We start from the raw sequence: 14,605 nt of genomic DNA on the forward strand, positions 1-14,605 counted from the left end.
ATAACTGTGAGGGAAGTACTATGCTGTGCTCTGTGTAACAGATGAGGAACTGACTAGTCAGGTATTAGCTAGTAAGTGGTGGAGTCAATTCCAACCCAGTCTGTCCAAATGCAACATCCATATTTCCCACCACTCACCCAGCTGTCATTAGATGTGACCAAAGTGCTGAAGCTACAGCCTTGATTAGAAGATTCACTGGAATGAAGCCAGCCAACTATGTCTAATGGTGAAAAACAACAAAATTAAACAACAAGATCAAAGAACTTAAGGAAAATGCTCAATTTTATTTCAGATTTGAGATACATGCTTCTCATTAGTATCAACACTTTTATTTTCGTATCTTTATTCAATTTTATAAAATAATAAGGGAGAATGCAAAAAATTTCCAATAACTGCAAAAATATCCCTGTACAAATCGAGATGGTAAAGTGCAGACCCTGGAGACCTTCAGGTACTGGGTGGTGCCATCATCCTGTGGACCAGATTGTTTATTCATCAGCCGTTGAATGACGGTTGCCATAGAAAAGGCGATTATGGGGTGGAGGAAGGGCGTCAATGGATTATGCACAAAAGGGTGAGTTGAATGAAAGTCTAATCTACAAAAACTATAACCACATATTGAATTTTAACTAATGCCTTTACCATTAACATATCTTATTTAGGGGCATCAAAAGCAATTTTAGAAAGTTCTGGATAAGCTGTGGAAAACGAATGTGCTATACTAGATATGGTCACATGTTACTTTTGGCTACAACCTGTTGAAAATTGGAGGGCTGAGAATACAGTGAAAGGACCCACAGGAGGACGAGAGGGAAGTAAGTGGTGAGCGCTAGGGAAGAAGGTCGGTTCACTGGGCGAGCAGACATAGGTGGTGTGACTTGGTGGCTGTGTGGGAGATGTCCTTTCTTCCAGCATCTCCTCTGTCTTTTCCTTCCTGAATATTAAAAGGAACCCAAGCCTGGGTTCTAATAATCTGGGCTCCATCATATACTGAGGGATCCTGGGTGTGTCATCTAGCCTCTAAGAGTTTTGCCTCTCTCACCCATAACATGGTTTTACTAATGAGGAGTTTGGTTATGGCTTTCCCACAGTTGGTGCGAGGATCAGAAAGAACAATGAATGTAAAAAGTTTTGCAAACCGTAAAGTGCTATACAAATCATCTTTTATTTTCCCCAATCTTGTTCTACTTCATATAGCACATCAGGTAGCTGACCTCTAATCCTTTTATGAATGAATGTGGGAGCCTGGGTGGCTCTGAAGTGTTTTCTGACACCAACCAATTCTCCAATTCCGCTGTCTATGTGGAGTTAGCACCAGATCCCACAATTTAAAGGGCTCAGTTCCCCAAGACTGCCCCCACTTCAAACACCAGTTGCAAGTCCCAGGGGCCACCTGTACTTTTGATGGACTGGCTATAAATTCAGAGTTTCCAAGAACCCTCGTCTCAGTTTTGACAATTCACTAGAACAACTCACAGAACTCAGTAAAACATTTTTCTTTTATTTTTTTTGGTGTGGAAGATTAGCCCTGAGCTAACATCTGTTGCCAACATCTGTTTCCTCTTTTTGCTTGAGGAAAATTGTCCCTGAACTAAGATCTGTGCCAATCTTCCTCTATTTTATATGTGGGACACCTCCACAGCATGGCTTGATGAGTGGCTTGTAGGTCCGCACCTGGGATCAGAACCCACGAACCCCGGGCTGCTGAAGCAGAGGGTGTGCACCCAACCACTATACCACCAGGCTGGACCCAGTAAAACACTTTTCTTATATGTCCCAGTTTATTATAAAGGATTCAACTCAGGAACAGCCAAATGGAAGAAATGTGTCCAATGACAAAACTAAAACCATTTAGTAATGAGTTTGAGGTCCTTTATTCAAGGGAAGACAATCCATGGACTGGGGAGTATGGTGCCTTTCTAGCACTAGAGCACTCTTCCTGAGGGATTTTGGGGAAGAGTGAGTTTTATAGAGCGTTAGAAGAGGCAATGGGGAAATTGAGCATGCTTGGCTGGGGTTGTATATGTGACCTTGTCTAGAAAGATCAAGGAACAAGGAAACAAGAATAAAGCCCAGAATTGGCTTGGTGTTTAGGGATTGGCTGACTGGATATACTGTGTTTCTGGTCAAGTGGATCATTTACAAGAAAACAAAAGTTTGGTTTCAAAGTTCAGTTTGCTGATGTGGCACCATGGGCAGGTGTGACTTCATCTTGGGCCTAGAAATTTATTTCAACAGATGCATAGGGCAAGATACGGGAGAAGGGCCACAGACCTTCCATACCCTTTCCAAGCACGCCACCCTTCCAGCACCTAGATGTGTTCACCAATGAGGAAGTTCCTGAACCCTGTAGTTTAGGGGTTTTATGGAGGTTTCGTTATGTAGGCAGGATTGATTAAATCATTGGAATTGAGATTTACCCTGGAGGTGATGGGGTGGGGCTGAGAGTTCCAATCCTCTAATCATGGCTGGGTCTTTCTGGACACCAGCCCCATTCTGAAGCCATCTAGCCCCACACCCTCCAGGAGTCATCTCATTAGTGTATAAATATGCTTTTATCACTCAGGAGATTCCAAAGGTTCTAGGAACTCTGAGCCAATAACTAGGGACAAACATCAAATATTTATTTTTTATGATATCACAGTGCGGAACTTGTAAGAGTGATGATAAACAATCTATCCTACAAAACCAGAACTCGTGCCTTGCCAAGTAGACAGTCAGCCATGAGTATGATTTGAAGAAGCCATAGTGTCCTACATTTGACAATAATACATTCCCCAACTTGATCTGCTATTGTGCCTGAATCTCTCACTTTAATAGCTCTCCTCTCATTAAGATGTTTTCTCTGGAGAAATACATCCCTGGAGAGTGATCAGAGGAAGCAGATACTGATCACCAGCACAAGGATGTTAGCAGGAGTCTGTTCACTGGAAGAGCTAGCTGTACCTTGGAAGGCAGAAGCAGAGAAGGAAGCTGGGCTGGACGAGCTGGGAAAGCCTAAGGAGGCTGCCCGGGAGGGGAGAACAGGTGGGACACCAGAGGGGCAGCAGGGAGTGCCTGGGCAATGGGAGTCCAGCAGGAGGGCAGGGTGGAGTGGGCAGGGACCCACTCTCCTCCTCCTCCATTTGCTGGAGCCCTGCCTTATTCAGGGTACAAAAGGGCCTTAAAACAGCCCTGGTAATTTCCATTAGTGCTCAAGTGCTTTCGGGGTCCTGAGGGAGGGGGAAATTGTCATTCTTTCACACCTCCACACCACAAAACACATTGTTTTTAACTCCTTGAAAATTTCATCTGGTGGAATGAGCCCATAATTACTCTTCTGGACAGCAGAGTGGGAGTTCAGATCCTGGGCAATCTTATGCTACCGAGCTTACCTCTCTGTGCCTCCATTTAACCTGTGAAATGGAGGAAACAGAACCTGCCTCACAGGCTTGTTTGGAGGGTTGAGTGGACTAACGCAGGTAGAGTGCCTTTGAACGCACCTCAAATATTCAACAATGTAGCTGCTGAGTTAAAGAATCCTGATTGTAAAGAACATGAGGCTGTCACAGAGTCCCAGTGAATGAAACCAGCTGGGTGGAGGGAGGCTGGAGTCAGGAATCTTCTTGGCTTTTGCTGATGTCAGCTATTTTCATTTCTCAGTGATCAAAGTGTTCCTTCCAGTAGGTATGTGCTACATGTGTTCCAATTTCTTCCACTTTTGTTAGCTACAGTGGCTCACAGAGATTTTATAGTTACACAAGGTGGATACCTAATGTGCAAGATAATAATACATGTTCTTGGGGATAATGATGTCAGGAAAACTGTGTCCAGAGTTCTAGAAGAGTGTGAACAGAGAAAGTACACATGGGTTTCTCTTCCAGTCAGTGCAGCAGGTTTGTATCCTCTTGCCACTCAAAAATTGTAAGCAATCCAGATTCCTTTAGACTCAGTCTCAGTCTTAATGAACTCCATGCTGAGTCGAGGCAGCAATAGTGATGTCAGAGAGTGGGCAGCCTTTCAGAACCTGAGGGCCACCTATGGGGCCTGTGCCCCTTTAACCCATCTTTTTTCTTTGTATTATGTTCCCTAAGTGTCTTCTCATGTTGGGACCCTAACTTCCTGGTTTTCTCACTCTTCTTTTTTTCCTTTGGGGGATTTATTTACTCTCATTATCTCAATTACCATTTCTGCCCTGACTCCCATATCAGCATTTCTAGCCTTCTCCGGGATCTTCTCTGGGACATTTCTCTGTCCCGGAAATTAATTATAAGAGAGTCCAAACTCATCATCACCATCATCATCCCTTGCAAAGCGTCACCCCTCTTGAGTTGTTTTCCAGTTGCCTCCTTGGGTGGTGCCGTGATGCTCCCAGCTTCCTGCCACGCTTGCTTCCTGGTGCCCTGAGACCCCCAGAGTCAGCACGTCCTACTAAATCTTCTTCTAGGGAGGTTCAGTTTCAACCTCCCTTTTAGTTTCCAAACCCCTATTACCTCCCCTTCTGGTTTACTGTGGTCTCTCCCACAGGCCCCTCATTGGTGCATTCATTACATTGAAATGCTGTTCCCCAGGCCCTGTGCAAGCCACGGGGGATAAAATCACGAGTGAGATGCAGTTGCTATCCTCAAGCCACAAGCTCAGCTTCATCCCTCTCACAGTTTCTAGGAACACTTTCCTCATCATCTCTCACATCACACAATAATTTCCTTAGTCGAGGATGATGCTAATGACCCACTCCCTGATTCCTTCACCTCCCAATTCACGGGCTTTTTTAAAGGCCCTGAGAGAAGCCCTAACAATGCTTTTACAAGGTTATATGATTTAGTAAAACTTCACAAGTACAGTATTTTAACCACCGTGGGTTGAAACCACTGTTTCTTCCCACTGTCCCACCTCCCACACAGACTTCTCAGATTGCTCCTGGCACTGGGGGTTGGAGTGGCTACAAGAATTTTTGCAATACAGCTAGGGAAACGTGACTTGGAGATACAATTTTCAACATTTTAAAATTTATGTTTTGTTGTGATTTCTTTTCTGATTCTAAACTTACACTTTTATACATTTTTAATTTTGTATTCTTTTTGAGATGTATAAATTTCAAACCCTACAATACCTGGACCCATCTGTGACTATTAGTTTCCTCATTTTGCAGATAAGAATTTGAGGTATTAAAGCGCAAGGTTATAGCTAGTAAGCAACAGAACTAGGTTCAAACCCAGGCAGCCTGGCCGGTACATTTCAACCATTACATTTTTTTTTTGCATTATGTGTATTTTTTACCATCATGCTCTTAATTACTGTATTCTTAGCTACTACATTATTATCTCTATTATCTATTACCTTCTATTATCACCCCAATTTTATTGCTGAGTAAACCAAAGTTTAGAGGTATTATGGGCTGAGTTATGTCCCCCCAAAATTCACATGTTGAAGTCCAAACACCTAGTTCCTCAGAATGTGACTATATTCAGAGATAGTGTCTTTAAAGAGGCAATTAAGTTAAAATGAGGTCATTAGGGTGGTCCCTAATCCAATGTGACTGCTGTCCTTGTTAGAAGAGGAGATCAGGACACTGACAGGTACAGAGGGAAGACCACGCAAAGACACAGGGAGAAGACGGCCGAGGAGAGAGGCTTCAGAAAAACTAATCTTTCCAACACCTTGATCTCAGACTTCTAGCCTCCAGAACTGTGAGAAAATGAATTTCTGTTGCTTAAGCAGCAGTCCATGGCGCTTTGTTATGGCAGCCCTAGCAAACTAACGTAGGAGGGATCAAATGACTTACCCAAGATCATACCACTGATCAGTGGAGAGCCAGGACCCAAACCCAGATCTTCTGCATCCAAAGCATGTTCTCTTCTCTGCACTGCCAACGCCCTGCAGCTGAAGAGCACCAGGAACACACACGATGGGGAACGGTGCAGCTTCTCAGCAAGAGGTCGTTAGAAAGGACTTGTTAATGGATTTGAGTTTATGCTAGGTGACTTTGTGGCAGTCTCGAGCAAGTGGGGCTTTGCCCTGGATTGGATACTTCCAGGAAGCAGACGCAGTTCTATGACTGAGTATGTTATCTAGAAGGAGAGAAAGCTGTGGTTGGTAATAAAGCAGCGTCGTTCACGGGAGTCAAGATGGAGGATGTTTGGCCATTTGTGTGGTTTGGATAGTGTTCACGTTTTTGTCTGTGGTCGGACATGAGTATGTAGTGGTCTTGTTCATCTCAATCACAGAGTGGTCACATTGGATGATGTTCTATGAAACTGTTTGTGTTAAGTTGGAGAACACCAAGACCCAGCTGCGAGTGCCAGGGCAGTTCCTGGCTGTTGGCGGCTGCTTTCCACTTTCTCAGCATCGAGAACTGCATTTGCCAAATCTTGTCACATGACCAACACCAGCTGAAAACTTCCTCTTGTCACTTACAAAAATTGTTTTTCAGGAAACGGTGGAACAAAACCTATCATGGTGACCAACATAATCAACACTACTGCAGACTTCGCATGGAACATTCTACCCTGTCATTAAAAATGTTAAAGGAGCCGTCCTGCGGCTTAGTGGTCAAGAGCGCAGGCTCCGCTACTGGCAGCCCGAGTTCGGATCCCGGGCACGCACCAACGCACCGCTTCTCGGGCCATGCTGAGGCCGTGTCCCACATACAGCAACTAGAAGGATGTGCAACTATGACGTACAACTATCTACTGGGGCTGTGGGGGAAAAAAAGGAGTAGGATTGGCAATAGATGTTAGCTCAGAGCTGGTCTTCCTCAGCAAAAAGAGGAGGATTAGCATGGATGTTAGCTCAGGGCTGATCTTCCTCACACACAAAAAAAAATGTTAAAGTTATCATCTTTCCCTTGAGTTGCTAAAGGTATTCCTGCTAAAGGAACAAGAGACGTCTCCACATCACTTGCCATTCAGTCCTTATTCTCCAGGCTGCATGTAAGATGTTCATCTTTAAAACATCATGTGGTTATCTCTGATATCACTTAGAAAATGTTTACATGTGAATGCTCACGGTTTCTATCAGTTTCAGGACTTGACAGACAACCTCCTATGAGACATGGGAAAAGTACAAGAAGTGTGGGACACAATCTCCTGTCAACCGGTTTTTCCTTTGAGGGGCAAATCATTCCTGGGACACAGGAATAGCAAGTGAACAGGAAGAGAATAGAGATGAGGGAGCAGCAAAAGGAGAACAGGCTTTGAAAACGCTAGCCAGTCATCTCATTATTTACTTATTGATTGGTACTGAGCCTCAGTGTCCTTGTCGCTACAAACCAGGTGATCAGTGCTGGTTCTTGATCATCCACCTCTAGACAAGTTAGCCTGGGAGTGGACGCAGAGCAAGAAGGGAGCGGCCAGAGTCCTCTGGGTGTAGCACGTCATGAGCAGGCAGAGTCCCAGGTGCGATTCTATAAGGTGTGTGTTGATGCATTATCTTTAAGTATCTGTGTCAACCTGCTTCTGTGACCTAGCTTCCCCCCATTTTGTGGCTTCTGTCCTGCTCTTAAAATAGCTAGAAATACAGCCTACTCTGGCAATCACTGTTTTTGCCAATTTTGGGCACTCACCCATGAAGCACTGTGAGTTTCGTTAGTGATAAGGCACACCTGTCATCAGCAGCATCCCGAAACTGAAAATTGCTGCCTCCAGCAGGAGTTCCAGTTTTCTCTACACTTCATGACAACTATTCTGCTCAGTGTAATACAGCACAAGTAAGAGCTACACACACACACACACACACACACACACACACGAAATAAATAAAAATGAAAGTGATAGTTGGATCTGTTAAGGTTCTTGCCATAGCGAGTAATAGAAATTCCAATTTAAACTGGCTTAAGCAAAAATGGAATTCATTCACTCACATGATTATAAAGTCCAGGCACACTGACTTTAGGCGCAGTTTGATCCAGGTGCTCATATGATGTTATCTAGACCCTGACTTTCTTCATCTCACTCTCTTCTCAGCTGTGTTGTCTCCATCCTCAGGCCTCACATGGTGAAAGAAGGCTGCTAGCAGCTTCAGGCCCATATCTTGGTATGCTCAGGTCCAACGAAAGATGGTATCCAGTGGAGATATGTACTTCTCATTGGGAGAATGATGCCTGAGAACAGAAATGCTCATATATGGCCTGAGATTCCTTCTAATTGGACCAGCTTAGCTCATCATTGCAGCCAGGGAGCTAGAATTACACTAAGTGGCCAAGCCAGAGTCTCATGCTCCACATTTGAGCTAGAGGGATCAATATCTGAAGCAAGGGGTAAAGGTTGTTCCCCAGAGGAAATTCGGTACGCTTGTTCCAGGAAAAGGGGAAAAAGATGCCAGGCAGTTAAAAATAATACATACCTACTATAGTATCTAAGGATATATAAATTAATCTATTTTTTCCCTTTTGTCTTTGTTGAAGAAAAATTTTATTTAAATATAAGGGCAGTAAGTCATTATCAATAAAGTAAAAAATAAACTGTTTCATGCATTTCTGCTTTCATCAAGGTTTTAAATGGACTTATGAATTTAAAAAACAAAACAGGAAAGTTAAAGAGAGAAGCAAAGAAAAAAATGACTAAAACGAGCAGAGAAATGGCCATATGGCACTTGAGGCAAAAACAAACAACAACAGCAACAACAAAACTGCCTTACATGATCTTTGTTTGTGGATAAAAGAAGTAATACAGATAAAATGTCAGGTAAAAGGAAGTTTGTTGGCATAGATAAGCTGAATTTTAGTAATAAGTTGTATTATACACTTCTTTTTGTGTGTGTGTGAGGAAGATCAGCCCTGAGCTAACATCTATGCCTGTCTTCCTCTGTATGGGATGCACCACAGTATGGCTTGACAAGCGGTGCCCTGACACACCCAGGATCCGAAGCTGAGAACCCCAGGCTGAGGAAGTGGAGCGTGCGAACTTAACCACTACACCACCGGGCAGGCCCCTCATGTGCCTGAAGGGCACTAAAGACTGCCTAAAGAAGTCTAAAGCACTTCTTTAGAAGAGAACTTAAAGAGGATAGCTTTCAGCTTCATTGAGCAGATGATGCACACTTTTCCAATGTATGTTAAAGCTACTTATTGAATCAGAGAGCATATATTGAGCACCAACTATATACCAGACTCTAGAGATATAGATTTGGGAGTCATGTAAGTAGGTGGGACTTGAAGCCTGTGAGTGTGAATTGGCTCATCCATGGAGAGTATGAAATGTGAAGATAGTGAAGACTGCGGCAGAGCCAGGATTCCCGGTGTTAATCTCACCTGCACACATGGAGAGGAGACTGAGGCAGGGTGCACAGGGGGAGGTGTGGGAGGGCATTTATGCTGAACACCAGGAATTGAAAAGTAGAGTGGCACGTATCTTTTAAAAGGGATTTATAGATAAAGGGCTCAGGAAAGTGCCTGGCACACGGTAAACACTTACAGAAAGGTAGCTATCGTGTTATTTTCCATGGAGCACTGGGCTGCAAGTCAGTAGAACAAGATCCTCTTTCTTCCTTTGGTGGCCGCCTTCCATGTAACGTAGGATCCCCCGAGTACTCAGCTTTCTTGGGACTCAGTTTTCTCATCTCTAAGTTGTCTAGCCAGAGTCACCTCTTGTCCACAAGGCAGAGTAGGAAGCAGTTTGGTGAGGCTTAAAGGTGTGATTTAAAAGTCTTTCCTCTCCAGAAAATATCCTTGGCTTTACACTTTACTCCCTTTTTAAGTAGAGATACATCTGGAATGTAGAAAAGAGCAAGCTTAATAATTTTTTATGAATAATAACCATATGTTTATGAAGGACCTGGCATTCCCTCAAGTGCTTCCACGCCTCTTATTATATTTTAAATTTGTAACAATCCCATAAGTCTGTATATAGAGCAGGTGTTATCATTTCCGTCATATGGATGAGAACACGAAGACTCACTCGGAAGTGGTATCACTTGCTCGATGCCGCATCACTGGTCACAGGTTGAGGCAGATCAGGTCTTCTGATTCCAAGTCCTGGTAGTTTCTGCTCTGCAACCTCGTGGCATGAAAGGAAGAGGGGGCCCCAAGAAACACTTCACTGCCTTACTTCCTAGTCATGCCTGCTGCATTCAGAGAAAAGAAAGTGGCAGGACGAAGAGGATCCTAAGGCCTAGGACTAGAAATGATTACACCAACACATCTGAAAGGGGTGGACAGTGGGGAAAGGAATGAACTTAATTTGCAGAAACTACACATCTTATTGGCAGGAAACTTCACCAGAAAATCTCTTTTAAAATTGACCTTGAAAAAGGCTTCCAGATCAGGGTTAGATGCTTCCCTTGGTCCCTAGAGCTTCATTCCCTGGATGTCCCTGGTAAACAGAAAGGGAGTGTCATGGATCCTTCTCCCTGGCCAGGTATATCTTTCACTAACAATGAGTAAGTTATGGCTTTGTTTGTAGGGAGAAATCCTTTGGTTTATACCTGTGGTGTTGTGCCATTTTGTGGCATTTTCTTCTCTAATACTATCTGTCCATACTTCTGCTACTCGTGCCATCTCAGCAAGTTGATGTGTAGCCTCAATGTGTCAGATGTTTCTGGAAGCCATTGGAAAGCAAAGAAAAACTCCAAGCTTCATCACTTTATATGGAAGCATTCACTTAGCACTTCGACTATGTTCTTTACATAGTGTTTACTTATCATAGAAGATAGGGTACAGAACAATGTGCTTTAAATATCTTTAGCAGGGTCATCATGTTTCAAAGGAAAAATAATAAAGAACAACACTAAATAAAACTGATAAAATTGAAAACATCAATAAATTGGCTTTCATGTTAAGATATCAGTTTCTTATGGAATTAATTCCATAGAATTTTCTTGGAAAATTATAATTTCAAGCTAGAGTGAATCTAAGTTTATGTAAAACTTTTAGCTAAACCATTAATTAACACATATAATGTTAGTGTCAGAACCATTCACTTCATCTGTGTTTACCAGACTGAGGATCATAAAAGAAGCAACTGTGAAATGTGTAGCTTTTTTTTTTGTTTTGAAAGACCAGGATTAGATGAATGAGAAACAAGAACACAGGAAGTGCTCTGATTTTCAGCCATCTCTGGAAATGAATGTCATATTTTCACCAAATGCTACTTTCCAGATTATATTGCTAAGCACTGGACTGACGTGAATCACCAACGGTCCTGTGTGATCCAGCTACAACCTGGACAGTCAGAATATGACACTGTGAAGGACAAGTTCTCTCAGACTTGCCTTTCCTACAAAATAGAGAGGGTAATATTACATTAAAGAATTACTTCTTTTAAATATTGAAGAACAAACATGAAAGCCATCTTTTTTCGCTACACTCTTCCTTCCTTTATTCCTTACTATATTAATTTTAATTAGACTCACTTAAGCTCCATAGACTTTAAATCTTATGGTTCATTCATTAGCAGTAATGAAGGAGATTCCCAAAAGTCACATGTGTATGTCTGGATACTTACAATTCACAAACCCACTGAAACTAATTCAACAAGAAGAAATATTTTGGAAATTAATGGAAAGTCCAGAAGGAGGATGGTCTTTGAAGCAGTTTGATCCAGTGGCTCAAAGATGTCATGGATCTGGTCCCTCTGGCTTTGCTGTCCATAGTGTCAGCTTCATCTGAAAACTGGATTCCCTTTGTGATTATAGGATGGCTGCTGGTGGCAATCAGGGGGTCTCTGGTTCCCTCATTCACAACTTGTAGCAGAGAAACTGTGTCCACCCCACAACCACTGGATAAGAGTCCCAGCCTTTGTGTTGAGTGGACCTCTCTAACCAGTCTGTGTCAGGGGAGTGCCATATGCTATTGGCTTGGACCTGGGCTATTGGATCCCATCATTGTGTGCTGCCATCATGAGATGACCCTGATTGGTTTAACCCAATTAGACTCAACCCTAGACCTATAAGTGGGGCCAACCCTACCCAAACCAGGAGTTGTGGCACAATGGGAATGAAGCAGAATGGATGTTCTGAGATTCCCACAATGTCCACTATGCTGCATAAAAATATTAGTCAGTAAAATATAGGATTTTTTAGAATGTTATTATCATACCATGTATATCAGAGTAGGGTGTGACATCCTAGTAATTTAAAATCTAGCTGCTGCTTCCATAAAACTGTGGACTTAACTACATAAAAGCACTTGTGAAATTGTGCTTTGATAACCTTTCACATGCCTGAGTACCCGTTAGACAGTGGGCTTAAGGTAGGAGTCACATCTTACTCGTCTCTGCATTCCCAGTACTTAGCACAGTGCCTAGCATGTCATAGGACACAATACTTATTGAAAGAACTTAATTGAATGAATGAACTTAATTCCTCAGAAAGGAGAATCAGAAGAGAGAGACTCCTGCAGAAAGGACAGAATTTAAAGGAGGAGGTGACTCATGATGTGAAAAGCTGTTCAGAGTACAAGAACCTCGCTTCAATCGTGTTTACCCAATATCTGCAACTCTGTGGGTTCTTGTCCTTCTAGCAACCCATTTTGAAACATCCCAACTTTGGATTTGTTCCGTAACCTACCTTCTCTCCTGCTGCTCCTAGATAGAATCATTACTAATTCATATTCCCTAACAGCTGAATCCTCCAGGTGCCTGGAATCTTTCATTGCTTCCTCCAGTCAATTTCCTCATGCATTCCCATTCCAAACCTTCATCACTCTCCTTGAGGGCTCCATCACTCTCAGCAAAATAGCTTTCTCTCCTGCTTTTATTGCTTGGCTTCTCCTCAACATCTGCTACTGGTATCCACTCCATTCTTCTTGAATCTCTCTTCTTCCTTTGTTTCTAGAACATCATCAGATTTCCTCCTCTCTCTCTAGACATAGATTATCTGGATCCCTTTCTTAGGCTTTCATAGTCTGTGTGTGTGCTCCTAACCCATCCCTTATCTCTCTGAGGGGTAGTGATTTGTTTTCTTGTCTTTCTCCTCCATTAAGGTAAAAGTTTCTTGAGGACAGAGACCCAAAACTGTGCTTGATTCATAGTAGACATTCATAGATTATAGTTAAATTCATTTTCTAGAAGGAGAAAGAACCAACAGAGAATGATATTTTTGAAAAAATTAAAGAAAGACAAAGTTTTAAGGAAGGGCTAGTTCCTGGTTTGCAATGCTATTGAGGGTCTAGAAAGAAATAGTCAGTAGATTAGGCAATTATGAGGTGACTTGTGATCACAGCTGGAGCAATGCTGAAAAAACTGTTACTGCGAAGAAAACATGTGGAGTGGGTTTGGAGATCAGAAGGAGTTGAGGAAATAATTGTTGAATGATCACAAATTTTTAGTAGGAATTTGAATGTCAGCGAATCTCTGGAATTCCAGGGAAGATATATATAGGTAAACATTTTCATATAAAGTATAAGTTTTGTTATGTAAAATCGATAGTAATAAGCACTATTACAAGGTATAGATACTAATAGATACTTTTAGCCTATCCTTTTTCTACAGGCAGAGAGGTGCCTACTCTGAATTTGCTGTTTATTTGCATTTCCTTTTCCTTTTCCTTCACCTCTCCCTCCCACAAAGCCCTCTCCTTCCCCTTTTTCTCCTCTTCCTTCTCCTCCTTCTTCATATTGCTTCTTTTAAAATACACACACCCAAAAGAACCCCACAACATACTGAGCTCTAAGGTCGTTTCCAAGATGTTTTGCCTTTTGTCCTCCGTAGATTGAGAGGATACAGAACATATTTCTCTGGCAGAGCTGCTAGCTAAAGAAAAACCACATGGACACCAAGAATGGCCATAAAGATAATGAGAGACTCCTCTTCCATGGGACAGATGCAGACACAGTGCCACATATCAGTCAGCGTGGCTTTAATTGCAGTTATGCTGGGATGAATGGTAAGGAAGTGAGGAATCTGGCTGAACAGAATGAGGTGAACAGTAGTTCTAGTGTTGACTATTCATACCCAAGCAGTGTAGAACCATAGATGGCAGCCATATTGTCATCGTCAGGATGGAATGCACTGTGTCCAACTGAAAGGAGACTGGCAACCTTCTGAGGACAGATGGAATGTATTTTAGAAATGATGAAAAGTGGCTTTTGTGGGCAAGAACTTTATTTGTAAAACATTTTTATTGGGTTTGTGCATGGTTTGTATACTGTGATAATTTTATTTTCCTAGGAAGGCTTTTGTCTTTCTCTTTACAGCTGTAGCCTATGGAAAAGGAAACTATTTTTCTGTTGATGCCAGTTATTCCTCTGATGATAAATACTCCAGACCAGACAGCAGTGGGAGAAAGCATATTTATGTTGTGCGAGTATTTACAGGAATCTACACACGTGGACATGCAGGAATAAAACCCCCCCCATCAAAGAACACAGAGCATCCCACAGATCTGTATGACTCCGTCACAGATGATACCCAACATCCAAAGTTATTTGTGGTATTCTCTGATAATCACGCTTATCCAAAATATCTCATGACTTTCACATGTTAAAAAATAGGTTTTTGATTTTTATCTCAAAGAGATGATTCAATCATCTATTTATAAGGACAATTTATAGAGTTTTTGTCTTTGCCTTTGACTTGTTTACATAAATAAAAATCACCCTGTTAGGTGCTTAAATGCTGAAAAGAGCCTTTTAAAAAATGTTTTATTGCAATTTGTAGCATTCTTCTGTTCTGAGCATATTGATGGGTGG

At 42.2% G+C, this 14,605-nt stretch overlaps 1 pseudogene; it reads left to right on the forward strand.

The window, feature by feature from the left end:
• The first annotated feature begins 555 nt into the window (after positions 1–555).
• On the forward strand, positions 556–14,400 carry LOC147915136 (protein mono-ADP-ribosyltransferase PARP15-like; annotated as a pseudogene).
• Positions 14,401–14,605: the final 205 nt, after the last annotated feature.

Source organism: Ceratotherium simum, chromosome 15, assembly GCF_057802395.1.
Source record: "Ceratotherium simum simum isolate JZ-2026a chromosome 15, ASM5780239v1, whole genome shotgun sequence".
Taxonomy (NCBI): Eukaryota; Metazoa; Chordata; class Mammalia; order Perissodactyla; family Rhinocerotidae; genus Ceratotherium; species Ceratotherium simum.